General features: G+C 37.0%; 1 protein-coding gene and 1 non-coding gene across 2 annotated transcripts in view; one reads left to right on the top strand and one right to left on the bottom strand.

Moving 5' to 3' along the window:
* Positions 1-15,547, top strand: part of SKAP2 (src kinase associated phosphoprotein 2) — a 168,638-nt gene that overhangs the window by 46,122 nt on the left and 106,969 nt on the right. The gene's annotated exons all lie outside the window — the stretch shown is intronic.
* Positions 2,859-2,931, bottom strand: TRNAW-CCA (transfer RNA tryptophan (anticodon CCA)). Its single transcript has one exon. It is a non-coding gene; the product is annotated as a tRNA-Trp (tRNA).

The raw sequence follows: 15,547 nt of genomic DNA on the forward strand, positions 1-15,547 counted from the left end.
TTTACACATAGGTTCACTTGTTGGAAAAGAAGATAAACAGGGACAAATAAAGGTTTCTGGCTCTTCTTCTAGCTTAGGAGGATATAGAAGTAATGAAGGAGCAAGTAGGTAGAATTGAGGAAAATGGTGGAATTTTATCATCTGCTCAGCAGAAATTTTCCTTAGATCTTTAAGGTAAAAATCTCTTAAGAAATATATCAATAAATTTCAGTGGCGTGCATGGTGAATTATTATTTTATTATTGAAGAAACTATAGCCCAGAGAGAGTAGGTGATTTGTCCAACACCACACAGCAAGTAGGGGCTTCCCTGGTGGCTCAGACAGTAAAGAATCTACCTGCAGTGCAGGAGACATGGGTTCAGTCCCTGGTTTGGGAAGATCCCCTGGAGAAGGGAATGGTTGCCCACTCCAGTATTCTTGTCTAGAGAATCCCATTGGCTATAGTCCATGGGGTCAGAAAGAGTTGGACATGAGTAAGTGACTAAGCACCACATAGTAAGTTATGGTGAAGCTAGGGAGGAAATTTAGGTCTCTTTTCCTCCAAAGCATATGATTTTTCTCTCGTGGAGCACTAATACCTACAGGCTAATAGTATTTAGGAACATGTACTTTGGATGCTGACAGACAAGGAATGAAATCTCTGATACTAGCTTTGTGACTGGACCAAACCAGTTGGCTTCTTTAAAGTTCATTCCTTGGAAGAAAAGTTAGAACCAACCTAGACAGCATATTAAAAAGCAGAGACATTACTTTGCCAACACAGGCCCATCTAGTCAAAGCCATGGTTTCTCTAATAGTTATGAAGGATATGAGAGTTGGACTATAAAGAAAGCTGAGCGCCAAAGAATCGATGCTTTTGACCTGTGGTGTTGGAGAAGACTCTTGAGAGTCCCTTGGACAGCAAGGAAATCCAACCAGTCCATCCTAAAGAAATCAGTCCTGAATATTCATTGGAAGCACTGATGCTGAAGCTGAAACTCCAGTACTTTGGCCACCCTGATGCGAAGAACTGACTCATTTGAAAAGACCCTGATGCTGGGAAAGCTTGAAGGCTGGAGGAAAAGGGGACAGCAGAGGATGAGATTGTTGGATGGCATCACTGACTCAATGGACATGAGTTTGTGTAAACTCCGGCAGTTGGTGATGGACAGGGAGGCCTGGTATGCTGTAGACCATGGGGTCGCAGAGTTGGACATGACTGAGCGACTGATCTGAGCTGAACTGAAGGGTAATAATATCATGGGGTTATTTGAGGCCATTGGAGTTATTTGGAGCCCAAAAGAGATTATGTGAATTTTGCCTCCAATCAAAATAAATAAATTTAAATTAAAAAAATATATAAATCTGAAAATACTTTGAAGAATTATTGTTTTCCTAATCTAATGGTACACCTGATGTCCAGATGGTTTGAAGAAGTCAAATTCATATTTCTTGATTTTTAACCATGAGAATTATATAGTCTTTTAGTTTCGTGAGGGACTTAGAAAGTCATGTAGCATGCTATTTCCTCATCCTGCTGGTGAACACTTAAAACTTAGAATGGTTATTTGGCTTCTCAAGGTCAGATGTCTCATCTGGCACTTTTATTGGACTTCTGTGTACCAGGCACTATGCTGGGTATTTCCCATGTTTTATTTTGAATCCTCACAACATCTTTGTGTAGGAAGTATTATACCCATTTTGCTGCTAAAGAGACGAATTTAGGATGATCACATTGCTAGGAAGTGGGAATACCGGAATTCATACCAGAATCTCTCTGACTGCAGACTCTGTGTTCCTAGAAAGATGTCATCTACCTCCCTAAAATCAGGTCCCAAACTTTAGCCTCCTCACTGCAGTTAATGAAATGCGATCTCCTCACACATCTATATTTTCTGTAAAGAGTCTGTTAGTATTGAGGCTTCCTTCATGGCTCCATCAGTAAAGAATCTGACTGCTACTCAGGAGACCCAGGTTCGATCCCTGAAACGGGAAGTTCCCCTGGAGAAGGATGTAGCAACCCGCTGCACTAGTCTTGTCTGGGAAATACCATGGACAGTGGAGCCTGGAGGGCTACAGACTACAGGATCACAAAGAGTCAGACACGACTGAGTGACCAGACCAAATACCAGGTCTCTAGCTTTCTCGCTCCAGTTAAGGAAATGTGATCTCCTCACACATCTGTATTTTCGGCAAAGAGTCTGTTAGTATTACCAACTGTAAAATTTGAGTCATTTGAGAGCCTTTTATTTATCTGCTTTAGAAAAAAAAAGAATTTTTTTCAGTTATGTGAGAGAATTTTAAAGTGATAGGAATCATTTTTTTTCCCCATGTAATTATTCTGGAAGGATAGGTATGAAAACATATTACTTAACATAGATATTAGTAAAATATATTTTATTTTAAGGGTATAATCACCTATTTATTATTTTTTTAAGAAGAGAATGATGGTAATCTATACAGTAGACTATTCTAAAACTAGTAGGATAAAGTAGATAATTTTTATTTTCTCCGTGGAAGATTTCTCTTCTTAACATAATTTTGCTTAGATTAATAGTGAAATCAATTTGTATAAGAAAAGTACAAAATGCCTGGGGAATAGGTGATGGCAACTTCAAAGTGCATTGGGAGAAACTGGCCAGTATAAAATATTTTAAAAATGAATAAGACAATAAACACCTAATTTTGAATTGATTTATTTTTCTAAAACGACATGATAATTCCTCCTTCAAAAATAGGAAAGTGGTGAGTGAGTGAAGTCGCTCAGTCGTGTCCGACTTTCTGCGACCCTGTGGGCTGTAGCCTACCAGGCTTCTCCGTCCATGGGATTCTCCAGGCAAGAATACTGGAGTGGGTTGCCATTTCCTTCTCCAGAGGATCTTCCTGACCCAGGGATTGAACCTGGGTCTCCTGCATTGGAGGCAGATGCTTTAACCTCTGAGCCACCAGGGAAGCCCTAGGAAAGTGGTATCTTGTGAAAATGCCTATACAGTGTGTAGTCTTTAGCTCCTATACAATGGGGCTGCCTTACAGTGAGATTACTTTATAAGATGTTCTTTTGTTACTTCAGTAACTAAATCTCTTTTTCTGGTGTTTAACATCATCTGCCTTTTAATGGTTGAATTTTGTTTTATAGTTAATAGTGTTTTAATAAACATACCATATTATATAATTGGCATATAGAGTTGTACTTTTATTGTAGACATTTAATTTTATTATTGTATAGTAGAGTTTTTAAGTAACAAAATTTTGAGATAAATTAAGAAAATATAAGAAAACCTAGAATATGTGAATATTTCAAGGAAAATGCTTCCATAAGGATATAATACGTATTAATGTTTATCCTGTATAAGGAGAACACAAAGGACCACAAGTTCCCTGCTTGTGGTCATATACATTAGAAACTATAGAACAAAGGCTAATAGTGAAGTAATATAAACTATAAAATATATGGTTAGCTTTTTTTAAATCAGAAGTCAACTAACCAGTTTCTCTTTTCAATACCACATTTAGGTAGAAAGACAAATTCATTTAAGTACATTGTTTAAAAAGCCCTCTTTGGGTCTAGCCTGGAATTTGTATATAGTCAGCTCAGTAGCTAACTATATAATAGAATATTTGTATTTATGGCCTTCCCAAATGGCTCAGACGTAAAGAATTCGCCTGCCAATGCAGGAGTTGTGGGTTTGATCCCTGGGTCAGGAAGATACCGTGAAGGAGGAAATGGCAACCTGCTCCAATATTCTTGCTGGGAAAATCCCATGGTTGGAAGAGCCTATTAGGCTGTAGTCCATGGGGTTACAAAAGAGTCGGATGTGACTGAGCACACATGAGTTTGTGTTCATAATCAAAACTCACAGATACTATAAGATCTAGAAACATAAAAATGAAGTATGCTAGTAGACTTAGGTGGAGATATAACAACATGAACCAAAGCTTGGAGTTATTCATGCGTATGATGGGGCTGTAATAAGGGGGTTCAGTCAAGCTTGAGATATAAGGTGCTACCAAGGTGAACTAGCCAGTCATCAGTGGAATTGGCTAGCACTGAGGGGCACTCTTTCTAAAATCAGTAACACCTCAGATGTCAAAACAGAGAACTATGAGATTAACACATTGTGAGAGATAATGAAATGGTTGCTGTTTTAAGCTACTAAGTTTTCAGGTAACTCGCTGTGCATAGTAGGTATCTAAAACATTCATGTATCTGTCCATCCACCTATCTGCTGATCCATCTACTTATCTGTTTACTTAGCAGTAAGCATTAATTCACTCTGGTAACCCCAATTCCAATCCAACACCACAGGCCACATTCTGGTCTTCCTTTACATATTTGTAACTCCCTTCTCTAGTAGTAAGAAACTAAGCTTCCATCAATCTTATTGTATTTACTCATTTGCTCAAGCCTATTATTCAAAGAAGGTAGATTTGGAATTGTTAACCTATGCCAATAAATGCTTATCCACTTATTGATAGACTTGAGTTGTTTCTACATTTTTGAATTTTTATGAATAAGGCAAAGTCTATAATTTTAATCACAACCCTATAGAGATGTGTAGTTATTTATTGCTATATAGCAGATTACCTCTTTAGAGAAGGAAATGGCAATCCACTCCAGTATTCTTGCCTGGTAAATCCCATGGACAGAGGAACCTGGACAGTTATAGTCCATGGGATAGCAAGAGTCAGACACAACTAAGCCATGACTACCAGAAAATTACCTAAAACATATATGTTGTTTTTGTTGTTGTTGTTGTTCAGCTCTTCAGTCGTGTTTGACTCTTTATGACTCTGTGGACTGCAGCACACCAGGCTTCCCTGTCCTTCACCATCCCCTGGAGCCTGCTCTAACTCATGTCCATTGAGTTTGTGATGCCATCCAACCATCTCATTCTCTGTCGTCCCCATATCCTCCTGCCTTCAATGTTTCCCAGCATCAGGGTCTTTTCTAATGAGTCAGCTCTTCATATCAGGTGGCCAAAATATTGGAGTTTCAACTTCAGCATCAGTACTTCCAATAAATATTCAGGACTGATTTCCTTTAGGATGGACTGTTTTGATCTTCTTGCAGTCCAAGGAACTCTCAAAGAGTCTTCTCCAACATCAAAAGCATCAGTTCTTCAGCGCTCAGCTTTCTTTATGGTCCAACTCTCACATCCATACATGACTACTGGAAAAACCATAGCTTTGGCTATATGGACCTTTGTTGGCAAGATAATGTCTCTGCTTTTTAATATGCTGTATAGGTTTGTCATAGCTTTTCTTCCAAGGAGCAAATGTCTTTCACTTTCATGACTGCAGTCACCATCTGCAGTGATTTTGGAGCCCAAGAAAATAAAGTCTGTCACTCTTTCCATTGTTTCCCCATCTATTTGCTGTGAAGTGATGAGACCAGATGCTATGATATTCATTTTTTAAATGTTGTTTTAAGCCAGTTTTTTCACTCTCCTCTTTTACCTTCATCAAGAGGCTCTTTAGTTCCTCTTCGCTTTCTCCCATAAAGGTGGTGTCATCTGCATATCTGAGGTTATTGATATTTCTCCTGGCAATCTTGATTCTAGCTTATGCTTCATCCGTCCTGGCATTTCTCATGATATACTCTGCATATAAGTTAAATCAGCAGGGTGACAATATACAGCTTTGATGCACTCCTTTCCCAATTTCGAACCAGTCTATTATTCCATGTTCCGTTCTGTTCCTTCTTAACCTGCATACAGGTTTCTCGGGAGGCAGGTAAGGTGGTCTGGTATTTCCATCTCTTTAAGAATTTTCCACAGATTGCTGTGATCCACATAGTCAAGGACTAGCGTAGTCAGTGAAGCAGAAGTAGATGTTTTTCTCGAATTCTCTTGCTTTTTCTGTGATCCAGCAGATGTTGGCAATTTGATCTCTGGTTCCTCTGTTTTTCTAAATCCAGCTTGAACATCTGGAAGTTCTCAGTTCATATGTTGTTGAAGCCTAGCTTGGAGAATTTTGAGCATTATTTTGCTAGCATGTGAAATGAGTGCAATTGTGTGGTAGTTTGAACATTCTTTGGCTTTGCTTTTCTTTGGGATTGGAATTAAAACTGACCTTTTGTTTATTATTAAATGACAAACACTGTATTATTCTCACATTCTCTGTGGGTCAGGAATATGGGAACAGTTTAACATTGTGTTTTTTGGCCTGGGGGTCTCATACAATATTATAGTCAAAAGGTTAACTAGGGCACAGTCATCTGAAAGTTTGACTGAGGGTAGAGAAGCCATTTTCAAGGGAACTCACTCATGTGGCTACAAGTTGATGCTGACTTTTGTCAGAAGGCTTAGTTCTTCCTCATGTAGATCTTTCCATTGGCTGTTTTGAGTATCCTCATGACATGGTAGACTTCTTCCCCCAGAGCCGGTGATTAAAGAAAGAGTCAAGTGGAAGCTATAGTCATATAGTATCACTTCAGCTACATTTCACTCATTAGAAAGGAAACATTGAAGTTGACTTGCACTCAGGGGGAAAGGGATTAGAGTCTACATTTTGAAGGGAGGACTGTCAAAGGATTTGTGAACATATTTTAAAATCACCACAAGTGGTAAGCATAAGAAGAAGAAAATCATCAGTAATAGAAATAATCCCTGCTAAAATTCTGGTATATATCAGTCTAGAGACATTTTCTGTACACATCTGACTTCATATTTGATGTACTGTTTTATAACCTGACTTTTCCATATTGTATACTGAAAACATCTTTCCATGATATTGTAGGTTTCTAGTCCTTAGTTTTTAAAGTATTTGCCAAAATAGTATTTAATTGTTGTTTTAATTTGCATTTCTTCTTTTTCCAGTTTTTTCAGGTATCATTGACATATATAACTTTATTGTATTTCGTTTATGACTAGTTATGATATTTTCATTTATTTCTAATTATTTGTATGTTTTATAAGTTGACTTGTCATGTATTTGCTCATTTTTAACATTGGCATGGTCTTTTCTTTATTAAACATTCAGTATATTTTAAGGATTCTAAAACATCATCATGTATGTTATAAAAATTTCTTCCTTGTTAATTATTTGTAGTGTTGATTTAAGAAAAATGAATGATCGAATTTCAGAGTCGGAAAGGAACAAAGGAAATCTAGTTTAACACTTCTTACTTATACGTGAAAATGTCTTTTTCTCTCCATCTCTCCAGACCTTTTTCTAACCTCCTTCCACTGAATCTCAACCTATTATCTCACTGGCCCACATATTTTATGTTCTGCTCATGGTAAATGAATAAAGAAGAGGGTTGTTTAGTTACTGTTTGTACTTAACAAAGGAGTCTTCCTTAATAACCCTGGACAATGAAGGACTGATGAAGTAAGAGCCATTGGGTAGTGGGAGAGATTGTGGTTTGATGAGTTAAGTAGCTTCCTAGGTTTCTCCAGTGGTACTCTATAGATGACTGTTCCCTCTATCTTTTTATGGGATCATATCTTGATTATCTGGTTGTTACTTAGTAAATCTAAGCAGAAGATGGGGGCATAAATGGCACAACATTGTTAATACTTCATCTCTTTCCAAAATGGATTTGAGGTGATTTTAATTTTGTTATTTCACTTAGAGAACTGAAAATTATATCTTGCTAATAAATGTTGATTAAATCGTGCTACTTCTAAAGTTATTGAAATAAGGTACTTACGAAGAAAAATTCAGAAGTCTCCCTATGAATTTATCCATTTTGTGATCTAAGATAAGGTTAAAATATTTAATACTTAGATAATTTAATCTTATTAAAAAGCTTAGAGCTTTATGGTGGGAAACAGTGGTATGACTTGCTATTAGAATATTCATCAAAAAGAATAAATTATTTACTGGAAAGGACCAGCATCTGAATCTTTTACATTCTTCCTTTGTGGCTGTATATAATTACTGAAGTGTAGTATTATCCCTTGTGATAGATAAGGAACTTGGCCCAAGTTTCAAAGATGGGGGAATTTGATTGCAAATCCTATAGCACTGAATTTCTGCGGTTCTCATAATCCTTTAGGACTTTTTCTGTTTATTTAGTAAAATATCTTTAATTTGGATAGAAGCATTTATCTATTTATGATGAACTTGTTTTGTCTACTCTTTTACCTATTTCTCCCTATACCTAGGATTGTATGAAGAAAATTATTATAGATAATATGTATTGGTTCTATAGTTTCTAGAAATGAAAATACAGGTTTTACTAATGCCTGTATCAAAAAATAGAGAAGAATATGAAATACACCATTGCCCCCCCAAAGAAAAAAATGGTCAACTTAAAAAAATTGGGCTTTTCAAGGGATAGCAGCTCAACTGATTATAGAACCAGATGACTTTGGAAAATTTTCTTCTTTGCTTTTAACTTATGATCATTTCTGGATAGAAGGATTGGATGAAATATTATCAGTTAATGCATCAAATTCTTCTTAGACACTTAACCAATCTCTTAACTCTGTTCTAGGTTTCTGTTTTCCTAGATCAGGCACATTTCCTGACAGCCAGGCAAATTAATAGTTTTTAAAGCCTAGACTTTTCTGACTTCAAAATTCTGTCAATATTAGTTAGTTAGTTGGTTTAGTTGCTCAGTTGTGTCCGACTCTGCAACCCCATGGACTGCAGCACACCAGGCCTTCCTGTCCATCACCAACTCCCGGAGTTTACTCAAACTCACGTCCATTGAGTTGGTGATGCCATCCAACCATCTCGTCCTCTGTTGTCCCCTTCTCCTCCCACCTTCAATCTTTCCCAGCATCAGGGTCTTTTCAAATGAGTCAGTTCTTCGCATCAGGTGGCCAAAGTATTGGAGCTTCAGCTTCAGCATCAGTTCTTCCAATGAATATTCAGGACTGATTTCCTTTAGGATGGACTGATTCGATCTCCTTGCTGTCCAAGGGACTCTCAAGAGTCTTCTCCAACACCACACTTCAAAAGCATCTATTCTTTGGTGCTCAGCTTTCTTAACAGTCCAACTCTCACATCTGTACATGACTACTGGAGAAATCATAGCCTTGACTAGACGGACCTTTATTGGCAAAGTAATGTCTCTGTTTTTTAATATGCTGTCTAGATTGGTCATAACTTTTCCTTCAAGGACTAAGTGTCTTAATTTCATGGCTGCAGTCACCATCTGCAGTGATTTTAGAGCCCCCCAAAATAAAGTCTGTCACTGTTTCCACTGTTTCCCATTCTATTTGCCATGAAGTGATGGGATTGAATGCCATAATCTTAGTTTTCTGAATGTTGAGTTTTAAGCCAACTTTTTCACTCTCCTCTTTCACTTTCATCAAGAGGCTCGTTAGTTCTTCTTCACTTTCTGCTATAAGGGTGGTGTCATCTGCAATCTAAGCTTATTGATATTTCTCCCAGCAATCTTGATTCCAACTTGTGCTTCATCCAGCCCAGCATTTCTCAGGATGTACTCTGCATAGAAAATAAGCAGGATGACAATATATAGCCTTGATGTACTCCTTTTCCTATTTGGAACCAGTCTGTTGTTCCATGTCCAGTTCTAACTGTTGCTTCCTGACCTGCATATAGGTTTCTCAAGAAGTAGGTCAGGTGGTCTGGTATTCCCATCTCTTTCAGAATTTTCCATAGTTTGTGGTGATCCACACAATCAAAGGCTTTGGCATAGTCAATAAAGCAGAAATAGATGTTTTTCTGGAACTCTCTTGCTTTTTTGATAATCCATTGGATGTTGGCAATTTGATCTCTGGTTCCCCACCTTTTCTAAAAGCTTCCAGCTTGAACATCTGGAAGTTCATGGTTCATATATTATTGAAACCTGGCTTGGAGAATTTTGAGCATTACTTTACTAGTGTGTAAGATGAGTGCAATTGTGCAGTAGTTTGAGCATTCTTTGGCATTGCCTTTCATTGGGATTGGAATGAAAACTGACCTTTTCCAGTCCTGTGGCCACTGCTGAGTTTTCCATATTTGCTGGCATATTGAGTGCAGCACTTTCACAGCATCATCTTTTAGGGCTTGAAATAGCTCAACTGGAATTCCATCACCTCCAGTAGCTTTGTTTGTAGTGAAGCTTCCTAAGGCCGACTTGACTTCACATTCTAGAACATCTGGCTCTAGGTGAATGATCACAACATCGTGATTACCTGGGTTGTGTATAGTTCTTCCTCAGACAGTAAAGCGTCTGCCTACGATGCGGGAGACCCGTGTTCAATCCCTGGGTCGGGAAGATCTCCTGCAGAAAGAAATGGCAACCCACTCCAGTATTCTTGCCTGGAAAACCCAAGGACAGAGGAATCTGGTAGGCTACAGTCCATAGAGTAGCAAAGAGTCAGACATGACTTAGCGACTTCACTTTCTTTTACTTTCTGTGTATTCTTGCCACCTCTTCTTAATATCTTCTGCTTCTGTTAGGTCCATACCATTTCTGTCCTTTATTGAGCCCATCTTTGCATGAAATGTTCCCTTGGTATCTCTAATTTTCTTGACGAGATCTCTAGTCTTTCCCATTCTATTTTTTCCTCTATTTCTTTGCACTGATCACTAAGGAAGTCTTTCTTATCTCTCCATGCTGTTCTTTGGAACTCTGCATTCAAATTTCCTCTTCTCCTTTGTTTTTCGCTTCTCTTCTTTTCTCAGCTATTTGTAAGGCCTCCTCAGTCAGCCATTTTGCTTTTTTGCATTTCTTTTTCTTGGAGATGATCTAGATCCCTGTCTCCTATACAATGTCACGAACCTCTATCCATAGTTCATGAGGCACTCTGTCTATCAGATCTAGTCCCTTAAGTCTATTTCTCACTTCCACTGAATATAATTGTAAGGGATTTGATTTAGGTTATATCTGAATGATCTAGCAGTTTTCCAATATTATTTATTTATTTTTAAAATAAAAATAATATTTTATGGTTTTCCAATATTATTATTCTTTCAATATTCACGAGTGTAAAATTTGACTCATTTACTAGTAGCTCTATATTTTATTCACCTGCTTTGAAAAATGAACCATTTTTTTCTGATATATGAGAGAATTATCAACTGTATGAATTGGAAGTGTCCTCAGAGATTATTTTACAGATGAGGAAACTGAAGGAGTGTTAATGACTCATCCAAGGTCACACAGCTGTTAGTGGCAGAAATGCTTCTATAACTTAGATTATATGTCCCTCATTTAGGGTTAAGACGTTCTATCTCTTGCCCTTATTGTTTCAACTTACTTACCAAGGCATGCAGGATAGTAATCACTGTTTATACTGTTGAGTGAAAAATAATTTTAAAACCCAGAATTAGGAAAAAGAAATCTTTCCTAGGGAACTTGATGGATTTCATCCACTGCGTGATTTCAGTCACCTGTCTTCTCCCCAGGCTATGGTGGCAAAGTTTTTTCTCTTGTCTGGATCCTGAACTGTGGGGAATTTTTATGTCAGGGAATTGATGCTTTTGAACTGTGGTGTTGGAGAAGACTCTTGAGAGTCCCTTGGACTGCAAGGAGATCCAGCTAGTCCATTCTAAATGAGATCAGCCCTGGGTGTTATTTGGAAGGAATGATGCTAAAGCTGAAACTCCAGTACGTTGGCCACCTCATTCAAAGAGTTGACTCATTGGAAAAGACTCTGATGCTGGGAGGGATTGGTGACAGGAGGAAAAGGGGACGACAGAGGATGGGATAGCTGGATGGCATCACTGACTCGATGGATGTGAGTTTGAGTGAACTCCAGGAGTTGGTGATGGACAGGGAGGCCTGGCATGCTGCGATTCATGCGGTCGCAAAGAGTCAGACACGACTGAGTGACTGAACTGAACTGAACTGAATTCTGTTAAGACTTTCAATTTCTGATTCTAGGGCACAGGGTTAAGGAAAGAGCCCTCTGGAGGGTTCCTGAAACCGTTTCTCATCTTGGAGAACAGTCTAATTTCTGGTCAACCTAGTTTAATTCAAGATGGTTGACAATTGTGCTTCTGCTTATTTCACATGCAGAAATATAAAGTCAGATGAAAGTAAGCCAGTAGGACCCAGGTATCCTAGAAACAGCAGGTAGGTAAAGAAGTTTGGCATTTCAGAAATAAGGTTCTAATTTCTAGAAACTCCATGTCATTGTTAGTCTGTTGTAGCCTAATTGCCATTAGGAAAGAATTGGTTTCTTTAAAGGGAAAAATAATGGGAAAACTTCCTAAGAGCTTTATTACATTCTTTTCCATGAAATTATTTCTGCAGCATATTGATTAATATCTAACTTTAAGAATTTTATGTAGACATTTCACCATTATGATTTTGAAATATGGAAAGTCCTTGCAAATATTCTTAGATTGCCTTCTGTCTGTCTGCCTTGTAAAAGATCCTTTTAGTTAAATGGACCATCCTCCTTAAATGATGTCATTAGCTCAGATTGAAAAGACATTGCCTGCAGGGAAATCATTTAATTGAACTAAAGTGCCTTATTTCTGTAGGTCTTGGAGCAGCTCACTCACTCTTATCTTCAGATTATATAATTTATATCAGATAATTTTTTCAACTCTATGAATGATAAAATGTTAAGAAAAGTAATCTCCCTTTTAAGGTATTTTGGTGTTTCATAGTTTTCCATTTTTATCAGAGAGAGAATGGATGATTCTTGAAAAGTAGACTAAAGTCTTATTTTCAGATGAAAAGGTTTTAGTTCACTAGTCTAAATTATTAAGGCATTTGGGTTGTACAGGTCAGTGGTTCCAAAATAAATGTTTGTGACTTCTGTAGAAATGAGTCACCTAATTTACTCTTGAGATCTTTTTCCACTTTCACTCCTTTTGTTTTATTTTTAAGTCAGATTTATTGAGGTATAATTTACATACAATAAATTTCATTTTTAAGTGTAATAGTTTCACAAGTTTTGACAGTTGTATGTGTCTGGGTAACCACAACCAGTCACAATCAAGATAACATATAGAACGTTTCCATCACATCAGAGAGTCCCTCCACCCCGCTTTGCAAGCAATACCTTGCCTGCATTTCCAGCTCCTGGTAATCACTAATCCAATTTCTGCTCCTATAGTTTTGTCTTTTCTAGAAGGTCATATAAATGAAATAATACAATATGAAACCAGGAGAGTTTGGCTTCTTATACTTATTATAGTGCTTTTATAATGTATCTATGTTGTTATAAGTATCTATAGTTCATTCTTTTTTATTATTGAATAATAGTCCATTGTATGAATGTACTGCAACTTGTTTATCCATTCACTAATGATGGATATTTTGATTCTTTTCTGTTTTGACCAATATGAATAAAACTACTATAAATGTTTGTAATGTCTTTGTGATGTATTTTTATTTCTCTTAGGAGTGATATTATTGGGTCTTCTGATACGTGTATATTTAACTTTACAGGAAACTCCCAAGTTGCTTTCAGCAGTTGCTCTATCGTTTTGCATTGCCACGACAACGAGAGTAGCAGTTGCTTTGCATCCTCACCAGCACTTGATATTGTCCATCTTTCATTTTAGTCCTTCAAGTAGATATGTTAATGATCGTACTGCCTTTTAATTCTTCCACCTACCTGTCTTTATTTTAATTCTTGAATTCTAAGAATTTAAAATCAAAAACAAGTAAAACATTGCATCTTGTTGTTTAGTCACTAAGTTGTGTCCAACTCTTTTGTGACCACATGAACTGTAGCCCGCAAGGCTTCTCTGCATATGGGATTTCCCAGGCAAGAATACTGGAGTGGGTTGCCATTTTCTTATCCAGGGGATTGAATCCGCATCTCCTGTATTGGCAGGTGGATTCTTTACCTCTGAGCCACGTGGGAAGCCCAAAACATAGCATCTACCTGCTTACTATTTGAATCTATTTAAAAAATACTAGATAGGTTTGATTCAAGATTCTAAAACCAAATTATAGTCATCTTAGTTTAAAAGAATCTTGTATTGAGCTCAATGCATTCTAATCACTTATGTTATTATAGAAATAAAGCCTTTATTATCAAGTATATTGGTCATATTCCTAAACATGTGACATGATAATGTTGGTTAAAGGAGCACAGGACTGTTCATCTCTTGGATTTTGTCCTGTTAAGAAATGTTTTATTGGATTTCCTTGGCGACTATATATATGCTGAAATTTTTAAAAAGTAAGATAACAGTTTAAAAAAATCTTAAGGTAATGTTCAAGAGTTACACTGTCCTACAGCTTAAATCTCTTTAAGGAAAATTTTTTTTAAATCTTTAAGGAAGACTTTTACCATATTTGATTATTAAAATACTGATAATTCTCTGTTTTGAAGTCTCTTGGTATCTTAGCATAATTGAAAGTGTTACTACTCAATGCTTTTTATAATATATAGCATCACTATTTAGTAATGATTTTAAGGTCTTGCTGATAATGATTCCTGTTTCTCTACTTGGATTGGCCCTGTTTGGAAAGGGAGATAATTATTTGCATTACAATAAGAGTGTTCTAAGATATTTTTTACAGTCACCATAGGATTGATTGTTTTATGTTGTATAGTACCAAATAGAACAATATATTAAATCACATCAGCAATTGAATTATAATTGGTAAAACTTTTTCTTAGTATTTCTCCTGGAAACTGGTTTGCTTTTAAATAGCTGTACTTCATTGTTAACTGCATCAAAATGCTTTGTAACTTATGTTGTAAAATTCACATGTGAGATTTCTAAAAGTTCACCTTATTAAATTTTGATGATTTCATGTTATGTAGCTCTTCTATCAGTCATTTGAGGTGAACCTCACTAAAATCAGTCTCAATAACATCCAATTTTCTCCTGGACTCTAGTTCACTGCTAGGTCAGCAAACTTATGGAGAAGAGAATGAAAGGGCATACTGAGCTGAAACAGGTAATAGGCAAGCTTTTTGTATCCAGGTGAGAAGGTTCTTCACTTCGAGACCTAAGTAATTGGGGAGAAGAATCCTCCGATAATTCAGCCAATAAAGGTGTTTAATGATAGAATGAACAGTTAGAAGTGATGATTAATTAGCCTGGGCACTTTGGGCTGGCCAGTGTGCATGCAGTAGTACATACTGGCCATCAGCTGGTAAGCATGCAGTCTTGTAAAGGGCTTTCTACTCTGACACTGGTCATATATCATTGCAGCTGTGCCCTTTGATTACTGGGAGGGCTTGCAGAGTGATTAATAGCCAGGATCAATGTTTCTGCCCAGCACATGACATTTGGTCACAGAGCAACCATATACTTATTCCCCTTTGGCACAACGCTTAGGAGGAATGAAGGATGAGACCTGCCAATTTATAGCTGAGGAGCTTCCAGTTTATAAAATGAGTCAACTTTGACTGTACAAAATTATTCCCCATTGAAATAATTAGTGCAGCATTAAACACAATTAGAACTAAAACTACAGGAGCATGCTTGCTGAATTCAAGCCAGTTGACAGATGGTTAAGGCCTGATATTTGGCTTCCTATGATGACCAAGAGTTATTATTTTGCTGAGAAAATGAAAAAGCTTGAAAGTGAACAGTGACTACTTAAAAAAAAAAAGGTTAAGTAATATGATGTAAAGTGCACATTTAAAATACACCAGTCCGTTAGAGTATTCAGCATGACAGCTCAATAAATACCTGTAACACAAACAATTTAATATCTCTATGTGAATGATCTTTATTATTA

The sequence above is a fragment of the Ovis canadensis genome, chromosome 4, assembly GCF_042477335.2.
Source record: "Ovis canadensis isolate MfBH-ARS-UI-01 breed Bighorn chromosome 4, ARS-UI_OviCan_v2, whole genome shotgun sequence".
NCBI classification, from domain to species: Eukaryota; Metazoa; Chordata; class Mammalia; order Artiodactyla; family Bovidae; genus Ovis; species Ovis canadensis.